The following is a 16,063-nucleotide window of genomic DNA, read 5'->3' on the forward strand; positions in this document are numbered from 1 at the left end:
CTCCCAGTGCCAAAGCGAGCTCCTCTCTGCCAAATGCAGCTGTGCACACGCAGGCCGCTCTGCTGCCTCTGCATCCACGAAGGAAGCTCTCTAGGCCCGCTTCCTGCGAAATCTGCTTCAGCCTGAGGGAAAAGCCCTTGGAGAGGTCTTGGCTCAGGGGCAGTTGCTCCTGTGCCTGGGGAAGAGGGAAGGGCACCACACTCCCAAGGAAAGGCCAGACACACTCCACACGTCTTTGCTCCTCTGGAGGGCGGCATGGAGCCTCCAACTGGGAGGTCGCTTCTCAGCGGAGACACAGGGGCATTCTGGCTGTGATCCCGCAGCCCCTGCCTGGAGGCCCACGGTGCCTGTTTCTCTCTGGGCGTTGCTTCCACAGTGCGGCCAAGCAACGTCTTCACCATGGGCACAACAGCGCTTCCCTTCCGTCTGACAGACGTCTCAGTGCTCTGCTCTAGACCTCTGAAGTGGGGAGACAACCGAGCCCAGCCTCCTTTCCAAGGAGTCCTGCGCCTTCGATTGCACTGAAAGGCAATAGCACGGGGAAGCCTAGGAAGGGGCTGAGTCACGTCGGACACACTTCCTCAGCCTGCTCCTTTCAGGGAAGCAACGCTGGGAGCTAGGAAAGCCTTCTCAAGCTCGGAGAGTGCAAGAGAGATGCAGGCCGCGCACCCGGAAATCTCGGTGCTTGGAGCCAATCTCAGCGTCTCCCAGGGGCAAAGCGAACGCCTCTCTGCCAAATCCAGCTGTGCAGACGCAGGCCGCTAGGCTGCCTCTGCATTGGCGAAGGAAGCTCTCTCCTCCCGCTTCCTGCGAAATCTGCTTCTCAGCCTCAGCGAATCTCAGTGGGAACGGTCTTTCCTCTGGGGCCGTTGCTCCTGGGCCTGGGGCTGCCGCAAGGGCACCACCCTCCCAGGGAAAGGCCAAACACACCCCACATGTCTTTGCTCCTCTGGAGAGCTGCAGGCAACCTCAAACTCTCAGGAAGCTTCTCGGCTGAGACGCAGAAGCACTCTGGCTGGGATCTCGCATCCCCTGCCTGGAGGCCCATGGTGCCTGTTTCTCCTTGGGCGTTGTTTCACCAGAGCAGCCAGGCAACCTCTGCCCCATCTACCCTTCTGCTCTTCCCTTCCAGCTGACAGAGTTCTCCCTGCTCTACTCTAGCCCTAGGAAGTTTGGAGACAACCGGGCTCCTCCTCCTCTGCAAGGAGTCCCGAGGCCCAGTTGGAGTGGAAAGGCGAAACCACAGGCAAGCCCAGGAAAATGCTGAGTCATGTCTGACACACTCCCTCAGCCTGCTCCTTCATGGCTAGCGAGGCTGTGAGCTAGGAAAGTCTTTGGAAGCTCAGAAAGTGGCAGCGAGATGCAGGCCCCAACCCAGCAATCCCGGTGCTTGGAGCAGGTCTCACAGCCTCCCAGTGCCAAAGCGAGCTCCTCTCTGCCAAATGCAGCTGTGCACACGCAGGCCGCTCTGCTGCCTCTGCATCCACGAAGGAAGCTCTCTAGGCCCGCTTCCTGCGAAATCTGCTTCAGCCTGAGGGAAAAGCCCTTGGAGAGGTCTTTGCTCAGGGGCAGTTGCTCCTGTGCCTGGGGAAGAGGGAAGGGCACCACACTCCCAAGGAAAGGCCAGACACACTCCACACGTCTTTGCTCCTCTGGAGGGCGGCATGGAGCCTCCAACTGGGAGGTCGCTTCTCAGCGGAGACGCAGGGGCATTCTGGCTGTGATCCCGCAGCCCCTGCCTGGAGGCCCACGGTGCCTGTTTCTCTCTGGGCGTTGCTTCCACAGTGCGGCCAAGCAACGTCTTCACCATGGGCACAACAGCGCTTCCCTTCCGTCTGACAGACGTCTCAGTGCTCTGCTCTAGACCTCTGAAGTGGGGAGACAACCGAGCCCAGCCTCCTTTCCAAGGAGTCCTGTGCCTTCGATTGCACTGAAAGGCAATAGCACGGGGAAGCCTAGGAAGGGGCTGAGTCACGTCGGACACACTTCCTCAGCCTGCTCCTTTCAGGGAAGCAACGCTGGGAGCTAGGAAAGCCTTCTCAAGCTCGGAGAGTGCAAGAGAGATGCAGGCCGTGCACCCGGAAATCTCGGTGCTTGGAGCCAATCTCAGCGTCTCCCAGGGGCAAAGCGAACGCCTCTCTGCCAAATCCAGCTGTGCAGACGCAGGCCGCTAGGCTGCCTCTGCATTGGCGAAGGAAGCTCTCTCCTCCCGCTTCCTGCGAAATCTGCTTCTCAGCCTCAGCGAATCTCAGTGGGAACGGTCTTTCCTCTGGGGCCGTTGCTCCTGGGCCTGGGGCTGCCGCAAGGGCACCACCCTCCCAGGGAAAGGCCAAACACACCCCACATGTCTTTGCTCCTCTGGAGAGCTGCAGGCAACCTCAAACTCTCAGGAAGCTTCTGGGCTGAGACGCAGAAGCACTCTGGCTGGGATCTCGCATCCCCTGCCTGGAGGCCCATGGTGCCTGTTTCTCCCTGGGCGTTGCTTCACCAGAGCGGCCAGGCAACCTCTGCCCCATCTACCCTTCTGCTCTTCCCTTCCAGCTGACAGAGTTCTCCCTGCTCTACTCTAGCCCTAGGAAGTTTGGAGACAACCGGGCTCCTCCTCCTCTGCAAGGAGTCCCGGGGCCCAGTTGGAGTGGAAAGGCGAAACCACAGGCAAGCCCAGGAAAGTGCTGAGTCATGTCTGACACACTCCCTCAGCCTGCTCCTTCATGGCTAGCGAGGCTGTGAGCTAGGAAAGTCTTTGGAAGCTCAGAAAGTGGCAGCGAGATGCAGGCCCCAACCCAGCAATCCCGGTGCTTGGAGCAGGTCTCACAGCCTCCCAGTGCCAAAGCGAGCTCCTCTCTGCCAAATGCAGCTGTGCACACGCAGGCCGCTCTGCTGCCTCTGCATCCACGAAGGAAGCTCTCTAGGCCCGCTTCCTGCGAAATCTGCTTCAGCCTGAGGGAAAAGCCCTTGGAGAGGTCTTTGCTCAGGGGCAGTTGCTCCTGTGCCTGGGGAAGAGGGAAGGGCACCACACTCCCAAGGAAAGGCCAGACACACTCCACACGTCTTTGCTCCTCTGGAGGGCGGCATGGAGCCTCCAACTGGGAGGTCGCTTCTCAGCGGAGACGCAGGGGCATTCTGGCTGTGATCCCGCAGCCCCTGCCTGGAGGCCCACGGTGCCTGTTTCTCTCTGGGCGTTGCTTCCACAGTGCGGCCAAGCAACGTCTTCACCATGGGCACAACAGCGCTTCCCTTCCGTCTGACAGACGTCTCAGTGCTCTGCTCTAGACCTCTGAAGTGGGGAGACAACCGAGCCCAGCCTCCTTTCCAAGGAGTCCTGCGCCTTCGATTGCACTGAAAGGCAATAGCACGGGGAAGCCTAGGAAGGGGCTGAGTCACGTCGGACACACTTCCTCAGCCTGCTCCTTTCAGGGAAGCAACGCTGGGAGCTAGGAAAGCCTTCTCAAGCTCGGAGAGTGCAAGAGAGATGCAGGCCGCGCACCCGGAAATCTCGGTGCTTGGAGCCAATCTCAGCGTCTCCCAGGGGCAAAGCGAACGCCTCTCTGCCAAATCCAGCTGTGCAGACGCAGGCCGCTAGGCTGCCTCTGCATTGGCGAAGGAAGCTCTCTCCTCCCGCTTCCTGCGAAATCTGCTTCTCAGCCTCAGCGAATCTCAGTGGGAACGGTCTTTCCTCTGGGGCCGTTGCTCCTGGGCCTGGGGCTGCCGCAAGGGCACCACCCTCCCAGGGAAAGGCCAAACACACCCCACATGTCTTTGCTCCTCTGGAGAGCTGCAGGCAACCTCAAACTCTCAGGAAGCTTCTGGGCTGAGACGCAGAAGCACTCTGGCTGGGATCTCGCATCCCCTGCCTGGAGGCCCATGGTGCCTGTTTCTCCCTGGGCGTTGCTTCACCAGAGCGGCCAGGCAACCTCTGCCCCATCTACCCTTCTGCTCTTCCCTTCCAGCTGACAGAGTTCTCCCTGCTCTACTCTAGCCCTAGGAAGTTTGGAGACAACCGGGCTCCTCCTCCTCTGCAAGGAGTCCCGGGGCCCAGTTGGAGTGGAAAGGCGAAACCACAGGCAAGCCCAGGAAAGTGCTGAGTCATGTCTGACACACTCCCTCAGCCTGCTCCTTCATGGCTAGCGAGGCTGTGAGCTAGGAAAGTCTTTGGAAGCTCAGAAAGTGGCAGCGAGATGCAGGCCCCAACCCAGCAATCCCGGTGCTTGGAGCAGGTCTCACAGCCTCCCAGTGCCAAAGCGAGCTCCTCTCTGCCAAATGCAGCTGTGCACACGCAGGCCGCTCTGCTGCCTCTGCATCCACGAAGGAAGCTCTCTAGGCCCGCTTCCTGCGAAATCTGCTTCAGCCTGAGGGAAAAGCCCTTGGAGAGGTCTTGGCTCAGGGGCAGTTGCTCCTGTGCCTGGGGAAGAGGGAAGGGCACCACACTCCCAAGGAAAGGCCAGACACACTCCACACGTCTTTGCTCCTCTGGAGGGCGGCATGGAGCCTCCAACTGGGAGGTCGCTTCTCAGCGGAGACGCAGGGGCATTCTGGCTGTGATCCCGCAGCCCCTGCCTGGAGGCCCACGGTGCCTGTTTCTCTCTGGGCGTTGCTTCCACAGTGCGGCCAAGCAACGTCTTCACCATGGGCACAACAGCGCTTCCCTTCCGTCTGACAGACGTCTCAGTGCTCTGCTCTAGACCTCTGAAGTGGGGAGACAACCGAGCCCAGCCTCCTTTCCAAGGAGTCCTGCGCCTTCGATTGCACTGAAAGGCAATAGCACGGGGAAGCCTAGGAAGGGGCTGAGTCACGTCGGACACACTTCCTCAGCCTGCTCCTTTCAGGGAAGCAACGCTGGGAGCTAGGAAAGCCTTCTCAAGCTCGGAGAGTGCAAGAGAGATGCAGGCCGCGCACCCGGAAATCTCGGTGCTTGGAGCCAATCTCAGCGTCTCCCAGGGGCAAAGCGAACGCCTCTCTGCCAAATCCAGCTGTGCAGACGCAGGCCGCTAGGCTGCCTCTGCATTGGCGAAGGAAGCTCTCTCCTCCCGCTTCCTGCGAAATCTGCTTCTCAGCCTCAGCGAATCTCAGTGGGAACGGTCTTTCCTCTGGGGCCGTTGCTCCTGGGCCTGGGGCTGCCGCAAGGGCACCACCCTCCCAGGGAAAGGCCAAACACACCCCACATGTCTTTGCTCCTCTGGAGAGCTGCAGGCAACCTCAAACTCTCAGGAAGCTTCTCGGCTGAGACGCAGAAGCACTCTGGCTGGGATCTCGCATCCCCTGCCTGGAGGCCCATGGTGCCTGTTTCTCCCTGGGCGTTGCTTCACCAGAGCGGCCAGGCAACCTCTGCCCCATCTACCCTTCTGCTCTTCCCTTCCAGCTGACAGAGTTCTCCCTGCTCTACTCTAGCCCTAGGAAGTTTGGAGACAACCGGGCTCCTCCTCCTCTGCAAGGAGTCCCGGGGCCCAGTTGGAGTGGAAAGGCGAAACCACAGGCAAGCCCAGGAAAGTGCTGAGTCATGTCTGACACACTCCCTCAGCCTGCTCCTTCATGGCTAGCGAGGCTGTGAGCTAGGAAAGTCTTTGGAAGCTCAGAAAGTGGCAGCGAGATGCAGGCCCCAACCCAGCAATCCCGGTGCTTGGAGCAGGTCTCACAGCCTCCCAGTGCCAAAGCGAGCTCCTCTCTGCCAAATGCAGCTGTGCACACGCAGGCCGCTCTGCTGCCTCTGCATCCACGAAGGAAGCTCTCTAGGCCCGCTTCCTGCGAAATCTGCTTCAGCCTGAGGGAAAAGCCCTTGGAGAGGTCTTTGCTCAGGGGCAGTTGCTCCTGTGCCTGGGGAAGAGGGAAGGGCACCACACTCCCAAGGAAAGGCCAGACACACTCCACACGTCTTTGCTCCTCTGGAGGGCGGCATGGAGCCTCCAACTGGGAGGTCGCTTCTCAGCGGAGACGCAGGGGCATTCTGGCTGTGATCCCGCAGCCCCTGCCTGGAGGCCCACGGTGCCTGTTTCTCTCTGGGCGTTGCTTCCACAGTGCGGCCAAGCAACGTCTTCACCATGGGCACAACAGTGCTTCCCTTCCGTCTGACAGACGTCTCAGTGCTCTGCTCTAGACCTCTGAAGTGGGGAGACAACCGAGCCCAGCCTCCTTTCCAAGGAGTCCTGTGCCTTCGATTGCACTGAAAGGCAATAGCACGGGGAAGCCTAGGAAGGGGCTGAGTCACGTCGGACACACTTCCTCAGCCTGCTCCTTTCAGGGAAGCAACGCTGGGAGCTAGGAAAGCCTTCTCAAGCTCGGAGAGTGCAAGAGAGATGCAGGCCGTGCACCCGGAAATCTCGGTGCTTGGAGCCAATCTCAGCGTCTCCCAGGGGCAAAGCGAACGCCTCTCTGCCAAATCCAGCTGTGCAGACGCAGGCCGCTAGGCTGCCTCTGCATTGGCGAAGGAAGCTCTCTCCTCCCGCTTCCTGCGAAATCTGCTTCTCAGCCTCAGCGAATCTCAGTGGGAACGGTCTTTCCTCTGGGGCCGTTGCTCCTGGGCCTGGGGCTGCCGCAAGGGCACCACCCTCCCAGGGAAAGGCCAAACACACCCCACATGTCTTTGCTCCTCTGGAGAGCTGCAGGCAACCTCAAACTCTCAGGAAGCTTCTGGGCTGAGACGCAGAAGCACTCTGGCTGGGATCTCGCATCCCCTGCCTGGAGGCCCATGGTGCCTGTTTCTCCCTGGGCGTTGCTTCACCAGAGCGGCCAGGCAACCTCTGCCCCATCTACCCTTCTGCTCTTCCCTTCCAGCTGACAGAGTTCTCCCTGCTCTACTCTAGCCCTAGGAAGTTTGGAGACAACCGGGCTCCTCCTCCTCTGCAAGGAGTCCCGGGGCCCAGTTGGAGTGGAAAGGCGAAACCACAGGCAAGCCCAGGAAAGTGCTGAGTCATGTCTGACACACTCCCTCAGCCTGCTCCTTCATGGCTAGCGAGGCTGTGAGCTAGGAAAGTCTTTGGAAGCTCAGAAAGTGGCAGCGAGATGCAGGCCCCAACCCAGCAATCCCGGTGCTTGGAGCAGGTCTCACAGCCTCCCAGTGCCAAAGCGAGCTCCTCTCTGCCAAATGCAGCTGTGCACACGCAGGCCGCTCTGCTGCCTCTGCATCCACGAAGGAAGCTCTCTAGGCCCGCTTCCTGCGAAATCTGCTTCAGCCTGAGGGAAAAGCCCTTGGAGAGGTCTTTGCTCAGGGGCAGTTGCTCCTGTGCCTGGGGAAGAGGGAAGGGCACCACACTCCCAAGGAAAGGCCAGACACACTCCACACGTCTTTGCTCCTCTGGAGGGCGGCATGGAGCCTCCAACTGGGAGGTCGCTTCTCAGCGGAGACGCAGGGGCATTCTGGCTGTGATCCCGCAGCCCCTGCCTGGAGGCCCACGGTGCCTGTTTCTCTCTGGGCGTTGCTTCCACAGTGCGGCCAAGCAACGTCTTCACCATGGGCACAACAGCGCTTCCCTTCCGTCTGACAGACGTCTCAGTGCTCTGCTCTAGACCTCTGAAGTGGGGAGACAACCGAGCCCAGCCTCCTTTCCAAGGAGTCCTGCGCCTTCGATTGCACTGAAAGGCAATAGCACGGGGAAGCCTAGGAAGGGGCTGAGTCACGTCGGACACACTTCCTCAGCCTGCTCCTTTCAGGGAAGCAACGCTGGGAGCTAGGAAAGCCTTCTCAAGCTCGGAGAGTGCAAGAGAGATGCAGGCCGCGCACCCGGAAATCTCGGTGCTTGGAGCCAATCTCAGCGTCTCCCAGGGGCAAAGCGAACGCCTCTCTGCCAAATCCAGCTGTGCAGACGCAGGCCGCTAGGCTGCCTCTGCATTGGCGAAGGAAGCTCTCTCCTCCCGCTTCCTGCGAAATCTGCTTCTCAGCCTCAGCGAATCTCAGTGGGAACGGTCTTTCCTCTGGGGCCGTTGCTCCTGGGCCTGGGGCTGCCGCAAGGGCACCACCCTCCCAGGGAAAGGCCAAACACACCCCACATGTCTTTGCTCCTCTGGAGAGCTGCAGGCAACCTCAAACTCTCAGGAAGCTTCTCGGCTGAGACGCAGAAGCACTCTGGCTGGGATCTCGCATCCCCTGCCTGGAGGCCCATGGTGCCTGTTTCTCCCTGGGCGTTGCTTCACCAGAGCGGCCAGGCAACCTCTGCCCCATCTACCCTTCTGCTCTTCCCTTCCAGCTGACAGAGTTCTCCCTGCTCTACTCTAGCCCTAGGAAGTTTGGAGACAACCGGGCTCCTCCTCCTCTGCAAGGAGTCCCGGGGCCCAGTTGGAGTGGAAAGGCGAAACCACAGGCAAGCCCAGGAAAGTGCTGAGTCATGTCTGACACACTCCCTCAGCCTGCTCCTTCATGGCTAGCGAGGCTGTGAGCTAGGAAAGTCTTTGGAAGCTCAGAAAGTGGCAGCGAGATGCAGGCCCCAACCCAGCAATCCCGGTGCTTGGAGCAGGTCTCACAGCCTCCCAGTGCCAAAGCGAGCTCCTCTCTGCCAAATGCAGCTGTGCACACGCAGGCCGCTCTGCTGCCTCTGCATCCACGAAGGAAGCTCTCTAGGCCCGCTTCCTGCGAAATCTGCTTCAGCCTGAGGGAAAAGCCCTTGGAGAGGTCTTTGCTCAGGGGCAGTTGCTCCTGTGCCTGGGGAAGAGGGAAGGGCACCACACTCCCAAGGAAAGGCCAGACACACTCCACACGTCTTTGCTCCTCTGGAGGGCGGCATGGAGCCTCCAACTGGGAGGTCGCTTCTCAGCGGAGACGCAGGGGCATTCTGGCTGTGATCCCGCAGCCCCTGCCTGGAGGCCCACGGTGCCTGTTTCTCTCTGGGCGTTGCTTCCACAGTGCGGCCAAGCAACGTCTTCACCATGGGCACAACAGCGCTTCCCTTCCGTCTGACAGACGTCTCAGTGCTCTGCTCTAGACCTCTGAAGTGGGGAGACAACCGAGCCCAGCCTCCTTTCCAAGGAGTCCTGCGCCTTCGATTGCACTGAAAGGCAATAGCACGGGGAAGCCTAGGAAGGGGCTGAGTCACGTCGGACACACTTCCTCAGCCTGCTCCTTTCAGGGAAGCAACGCTGGGAGCTAGGAAAGCCTTCTCAAGCTCGGAGAGTGCAAGAGAGATGCAGGCCGCGCACCCGGAAATCTCGGTGCTTGGAGCCAATCTCAGCGTCTCCCAGGGGCAAAGCGAACGCCTCTCTGCCAAATCCAGCTGTGCAGACGCAGGCCGCTAGGCTGCCTCTGCATTGGCGAAGGAAGCTCTCTCCTCCCGCTTCCTGCGAAATCTGCTTCTCAGCCTCAGCGAATCTCAGTGGGAACGGTCTTTCCTCTGGGGCCGTTGCTCCTGGGCCTGGGGCTGCCGCAAGGGCACCACCCTCCCAGGGAAAGGCCAAACACACCCCACATGTCTTTGCTCCTCTGGAGAGCTGCAGGCAACCTCAAACTCTCAGGAAGCTTCTGGGCTGAGACGCAGAAGCACTCTGGCTGGGATCTCGCATCCCCTGCCTGGAGGCCCATGGTGCCTGTTTCTCCCTGGGCGTTGCTTCACCAGAGCGGCCAGGCAACCTCTGCCCCATCTACCCTTCTGCTCTTCCCTTCCAGCTGACAGAGTTCTCCCTGCTCTACTCTAGCCCTAGGAAGTTTGGAGACAACCGGGCTCCTCCTCCTCTGCAAGGAGTCCCGGGGCCCAGTTGGAGTGGAAAGGCGAAACCACAGGCAAGCCCAGGAAAGTGCTGAGTCATGTCTGACACACTCCCTCAGCCTGCTCCTTCATGGCTAGCGAGGCTGTGAGTAGGAAAGTCTTTGGAAGCTCAGAAAGTGGCAGCGAGATGCAGGCCCCAACCCAGCAATCCCGGTGCTTGGAGCAGGTCTCACAGCCTCCCAGTGCCAAAGCGAGCTCCTCTCTGCCAAATGCAGCTGTGCACACGCAGGCCGCTCTGCTGCCTCTGCATCCACGAAGGAAGCTCTCTAGGCCCGCTTCCTGCGAAATCTGCTTCAGCCTGAGGGAAAAGTCCTTGGAGAGGTCTCTGCTCAGGGGCAGTTGCTCCTGTGCCTGGGGAAGAGGGAAGGGCACCACACTCCCAAGGAAAGGCCAGACACACTCCACACGTCTTTGCTCCTCTGGAGGGCGGCATGGAGCCTCCAACTGGGAGGTCGCTTCTCAGCGGAGACGCAGGGGCATTCTGGCTGTGATCCCGCAGCCCCTGCCTGGAGGCCCACGGTGCCTGTTTCTCTCTGGGCGTTGCTTCCACAGTGCGGCCAAGCAACGTCTTCACCATGGGCACAACAGCGCTTCCCTTCCGCCTGACAGACGTCTCAGTGCTCTGCTCTAGACCTCTGAAGTGGGGAGACAACCGAGCCCAGCCTCCTTTCCAAGGAGTCCTGCGCCTTCGATTGCACTGAAAGGCAATAGCACGGGGAAGCCTAGGAAGGGGCTGAGTCACGTCGGACACACTTCCTCAGCCTGCTCCTTTCAGGGAAGCAACGCTGGGAGCTAGGAAAGCCTTCTCAAGCTCGGAGAGTGCAAGAGAGATGCAGGCCACGCACCCGGAAATCTCGGTGCTTGGAGCCAATCTCAGCGTCTCCCAGGGGCAAAGCGAACGCCTCTCTGCCAAATCCAGCTGTGCAGACGCAGGCCGCTAGGCTGCCTCTGCATTGGCGAAGGAAGCTCTCTCCTCCCGCTTCCTGCGAAATCTGCTTCTCAGCCTCAGCGAATCTCAGTGGGAACGGTCTTTCCTCTGGGGCCGTTGCTCCTGGGCCTGGGGCTGCCGCAAGGGCACCACCCACCCAGGGAAAGGCCAAACACACCCCACATGTCTTTGCTCCTCTGGAGAGCTGCAGGCAACCTCAAACTCTCAGGAAGCTTCTGGGCTGAGACGCAGAAGCACTCTGGCTGGGATCTCGCATCCCCTGCCTGGAGGCCCATGGTGCCTGTTTCTCCCTGGGCGTTGCTTCACCAGAGCGGCCAGGCAACCTCTGCCCCATCAACCCTTCTGCTCTTCCCTTCCAGCTGACAGAGTTCTCCCTGCTCTACTCTAGCCCTAGGAAGTTTGGAGACAACCGGGCTCCTCCTCCTCTGCAAGGAGTCCCGGGGCCCAGTTGGAGTGGAAAGGCGAAACCACAGGCAAGCCCAGGAAAGTGCTGAGTCATGTCTGACACACTCCCTCAGCCTGCTCCTTCATGGCTAGCGAGGCTGTGAGCTAGGAAAGTCTTTGGAAGCTCAGAAAGTGGCAGCGAGATGCAGGCCCCAACCCAGCAATTCCGGTGCTTGGAGCAGGTCTCACAGCCTCCCAGTGCCAAAGCGAGCTCCTCTCTGCCAAATGCAGCTGTGCACACGCAGGCCGCTCTGCTGCCTCTGCATCCACGAAGGAAGCTCTCTAGGCCCGCTTCCTGCGAAATCTGCTTCAGCCTGAGGGAAAAGCCCTTGGAGAGGTCTTTGCTCAGGGGCAGTTGCTCCTGTGCCTGGGGAAGAGGGAAGGGCACCACACTCCCAAGGAAAGGCCAGACACACTCCACACGTCTTTGCTCCTCTGGAGGGCGGCATGGAGCCTCCAACTGGGAGGTCGCTTCTCAGCGGAGACGCAGGGGCATTCTGGCTGTGATCCCGCAGCCCCTGCCTGGAGGCCCACGGTGCCTGTTTCTCTCTGGGCGTTGCTTCCACAGTGCGGCCAAGCAACGTCTTCACCATGGGCACAACAGCGCTTCCCTTCCGTCTGACAGACGTCTCAGTGCTCTGCTCTAGACCTCTGAAGTGGGGAGACAACCGAGCCCAGCCTCCTTTCCAAGGAGTCCTGCGCCTTCCATTGCACTGAAAGGCAATAGCACGGGGAAGCCTAGGAAGGGGCTGAGTCACGTCGGACACACTTCCTCAGCCTGCTCCTTTCAGGGAAGCAACGCTGGGAGCTAGGAAAGCCTTCTCAAGCTCGGAGAGTGCAAGAGAGATGCAGGCCGCGCACCCGGAAATCTCGGTGCTTGGAGCCAATCTCAGCGTCTCCCAGGGGCAAAGCGAACGCCTCTCTGCCAAATCCAGCTGTGCAGACGCAGGCCGCTAGGCTGCCTCTGCATTGGCGAAGGAAGCTCTCTCCTCCCGCTTCCTGCGAAATCTGCTTCTCAGCCTCAGGGAATCTCAGTGGGAACGGTCTTTCCTCTGGGGCCGTTGCTCCTGGGCCTGGGGCTGCCGCAAGGGCACCACCCTCCCAGGGAAAGGCCAAACACACCCCACATGTCTTTGCTCCTCTGGAGAGCTGCAGGCAACCTCAAACTCTCAGGAAGCTTCTCGGCTGAGACGCAGAAGCACTCTGGCTGGGATCTCGCATCCCCTGCCTGGAGGCCCATGGTGCCTGTTTCTCCCTGGGCGTTGCTTCACCAGAGCGGCCAGGCAACCTCTGCCCCATCAACCCTTCTGCTCTTCCCTTCCAGCTGACAGAGTTCTCCCTGCTCTACTCTAGCCCTAGGAAGTTTGGAGACAACCGGGCTCCTCCTCCTGTGCAAGGAGTCCCGGGGCCCAGTTGGAGTGGAAAGGCGAAACCACAGGCAAGCCCAGGAAAGTGCTGAGTCATGTCTGACACACTCCCTCAGCCTGCTCCTTCATGGCTAGCGAGGCTGTGAGCTAGGAAAGTCTTTGGAAGCTCAGAAAGTGGCAGCGAGATGCAGGCCCCAACCCAGCAATCCCGGTGCTTGGAGCAGGTCTCACAGCCTCCCAGTGCCAAAGCGAGCTCCTCTCTGCCAAATGTAGCTGTGCACACGCAGGCCGCTCTGCTGCCTCTGCATCCACGAAGGAAGCTCTCTAGGCCCGCTTCCTGCGAAATCTGCTTCAGCCTGAGGGAAAAGCCCTTGGAGAGGTCTTTGCTCAGGGGCAGTTGCTCCTGTGCCTGGGGAAGAGGGAAGGGCACCACACTCCCAAGGAAAGGCCAGACACACTCCACACGTCTTTGCTCCTCTGGAGGGCGGCATGGAGCCTCCAACTGGGAGGTCGCTTCTCAGCGGAGACGCAGGGGCATTCTGGCTGTGATCCCGCAGCCCCTGCCTGGAGGCCCACGGTGCCTGTTTCTCTCTGGGCGTTGCTTCCACAGTGCGGCCAAGCAACGTCTTCACCATGGGCACAACAGCGCTTCCCTTCCGTCTGACAGACGTCTCAGTGCTCTGCTCTAGACCTCTGAAGTGGGGAGACAACCGAGCCCAGCCTCCTTTCCAAGGAGTCCTGCGCCTTCCATTGCACTGAAAGGCAATAGCACGGGGAAGCCTAGGAAGGGGCTGAGTCACGTCGGACACACTTCCTCAGCCTGCTCCTTTCAGGGAAGCAACGCTGGGAGCTAGGAAAGCCTTCTCAAGCTCGGAGAGTGCAAGAGAGATGCAGGCCGCGCACCCGGAAATCTCGGTGCTTGGAGCCAATCTCAGCGTCTCCCAGGGGCAAAGCGAACGCCTCTCTGCCAAATCCAGCTGTGCAGACGCAGGCCGCTAGGCTGCCTCTGCATTGGCGAAGGAAGCTCTCTCCTCCCGCTTCCTGCGAAATCTGCTTCTCAGCCTCAGCGAATCTCAGTGGGAACGGTCTTTCCTCTGGGGCCGTTGCTCCTGGGCCTGGGGCTGCCGCAAGGGCACCACCCTCCCAGGGAAAGGCCAAACACACCCCACATGTCTTTGCTCCTCTGGAGAGCTGCAGGCAACCTCAAACTCTCAGGAAGCTTCTGGGCTGAGACGCAGAAGCACTCTGGCTGGGATCTCGCATCCCCTGCCTGGAGGCCCATGGTGCCTGTTTCTCCCTGGGCGTTGCTTCACCAGAGCGGCCAGGCAACCTCTGCCCCATCTACCCTTCTGCTCTTCCCTTCCAGCTGACAGAGTTCTCCCTGCTCTACTCTAGCCCTAGGAAGTTTGGAGACAACCGGGCTCCTCCTCCTCTGCAAGGAGTCCCGGGGCCCAGTTGGAGTGGAAAGGTGAAACCACAGGCAAGCCCAGGAAAGTGCTGAGTCATGTCTGACACACTCCCTCAGCCTGCTCATTCATGGCTAGCGAGGCTGTGAGCTAGGAAAGTCTTTGGAAGCTCAGAAAGTGGCAGCGAGATGCAGGCCCCAACCCAGCAATCCCGGTGCTTGGAGCAGGTCTCACAGCCTCCCAGTGCCAAAGCGAGCTCCTCTCTGCCAAATGCAGCTGTGCACACGCAGGCCGCTCTGCTGCCTCTGCATCCACGAAGGAAGCTCTCTAGGCCCGCTTCCTGCGAAATCTGCTTCAGCCTGAGGGAAAAGCCCTTGGAGAGGTCTTGGCTCAGGGGCAGTTGCTCCTGTGCCTGGGGAAGAGGGAAGGGCACCACACTCCCAAGGAAAGGCCAGACACACTCCACACGTCTTTGCTCCTCTGGAGGGCGGCATGGAGCCTCCAACTGGGAGGTCGCTTCTCAGCAGAGACGCAGGGGCATTCTGGCTGTGATCCCGCAGCCCCTGCCTGGAGGCCCACGGTGCCTGTTTCTCTCTGGGCGTTGCTTCCACAGTGCGGCCAAGCAACGTCTTCACCATGGGCACAACAGCGCTTCCCTTCCGTCTGACAGACGTCTCAGTGCTCTGCTCTAGACCTCTGAAGTGGGGAGACAACCGAGCCCAGCCTCCTTTCCAAGGAGTCCTGCGCCTTCGATTGCACTGAAAGGCAATAGCACGGGGAAGCCTAGGAAGGGGCTGAGTCACGTCGGACACACTTCCTCAGCCTGCTCCTTTCAGGGAAGCAACGCTGGGAGCTAGGAAAGCCTTCTCAAGCTCGGAGAGTGCAAGAGAGATGCAGGCCGCGCACCCGGAAATCTCGGTGCTTGGAGCCAATCTCAGCGTCTCCCAGGGGCAAAGCGAACGCCTCTCTGCCAAATCCAGCTGTGCAGACGCAGGCCGCTAGGCTGCCTCTGCATTGGCGAAGGAAGCTCTCTCCTCCCGCTTCCTGCGAAATCTGCTTCTCAGCCTCAGCGAATCTCAGTGGGAACGGTCTTTCCTCTGGGGCCGTTGCTCCTGGGCCTGGGCTGCCGCAAGGGCACCACCCTCCCAGGGAAAGGCCAAACACACCCCACATGTCTTTGCTCCTCTGGAGAGCTGCAGGCAACCTCAAACTCTCAGGAAGCTTCTCGGCTGAGACGCAGAAGCACTCTGGCTGGGATCTCGCATCCCCTGCCTGGAGGCCCATGGTGCCTGTTTCTCCCTGGGCGTTGCTTCACCAGAGCGGCCAGGCAACCTCTGCCCCATCAACCCTTCTGCTCTTCCCTTCCAGCTGACAGAGTTCTCCCTGCTCTACTCTAGCCCTAGGAAGTTTGGAGACAACCGGGCTCCTCCTCCTGTGCAAGGAGTCCCGGGGCCCAGTTGGAGTGGAAAGGCGAAACCACAGGCAAGCCCAGGAAAGTGCTGAGTCATGTCTGACACACTCCCTCAGCCTGCTCCTTCATGGCTAGCGAGGCTGTGAGCTAGGAAAGTCTTTGGAAGCTCAGAAAGTGGCAGCGAGATGCAGGCCCCAACCCAGCAATCCCGGTGCTTGGAGCAGGTCTCACAGCCTCCCAGTGCCAAAGCGAGCTCCTCTCTGCCAAATGTAGCTGTGCACACGCAGGCCGCTCTGCTGCCTCTGCATCCACGAAGGAAGCTCTCTAGGCCCGCTTCCTGCGAAATCTGCTTCAGCCTGAGGGAAAAGCCCTTGGAGAGGTCTTTGCTCAGGGGCAGTTGCTCCTGTGCCTGGGGAAGAGGGAAGGGCACCACACTCCCAAGGAAAGGCCAGACACACTCCACACGTCTTTGCTCCTCTGGAGGGCGGCATGGAGCCTCCAACTGGGAGGTCGGTTCTCAGCGGAGACGCAGGGGCATTCTGGCTGTGATCCCGCAGCCCCTGCCTGGAGGCCCACGGTGCCTGTTTCTCTCTGGGCGTTGCTTCCACAGTGCGGCCAAGCAACGTCTTCACCATGGGCACAACAGCGCTTCCCTTCCGTCTGACAGACGTCTCAGTGCTCTGCTCTAGACCTCTGAAGTGGGGAGACAACCGAGCCCAGCCTCCTTTCCAAGGAGTCCTGCGCCTTCGATTGCACTGAAAGGCAATAGCACGGGGAAGCCTAGGAAGGGGCTGAGTCAC

This window comes from Moschus berezovskii, chromosome X (genome assembly GCF_049115385.1).
Source record: "Moschus berezovskii isolate FMDL1 chromosome X, NW_MosBer_1.0, whole genome shotgun sequence".
In the NCBI taxonomy this organism is placed as follows: domain Eukaryota; kingdom Metazoa; phylum Chordata; class Mammalia; order Artiodactyla; family Moschidae; genus Moschus; species Moschus berezovskii.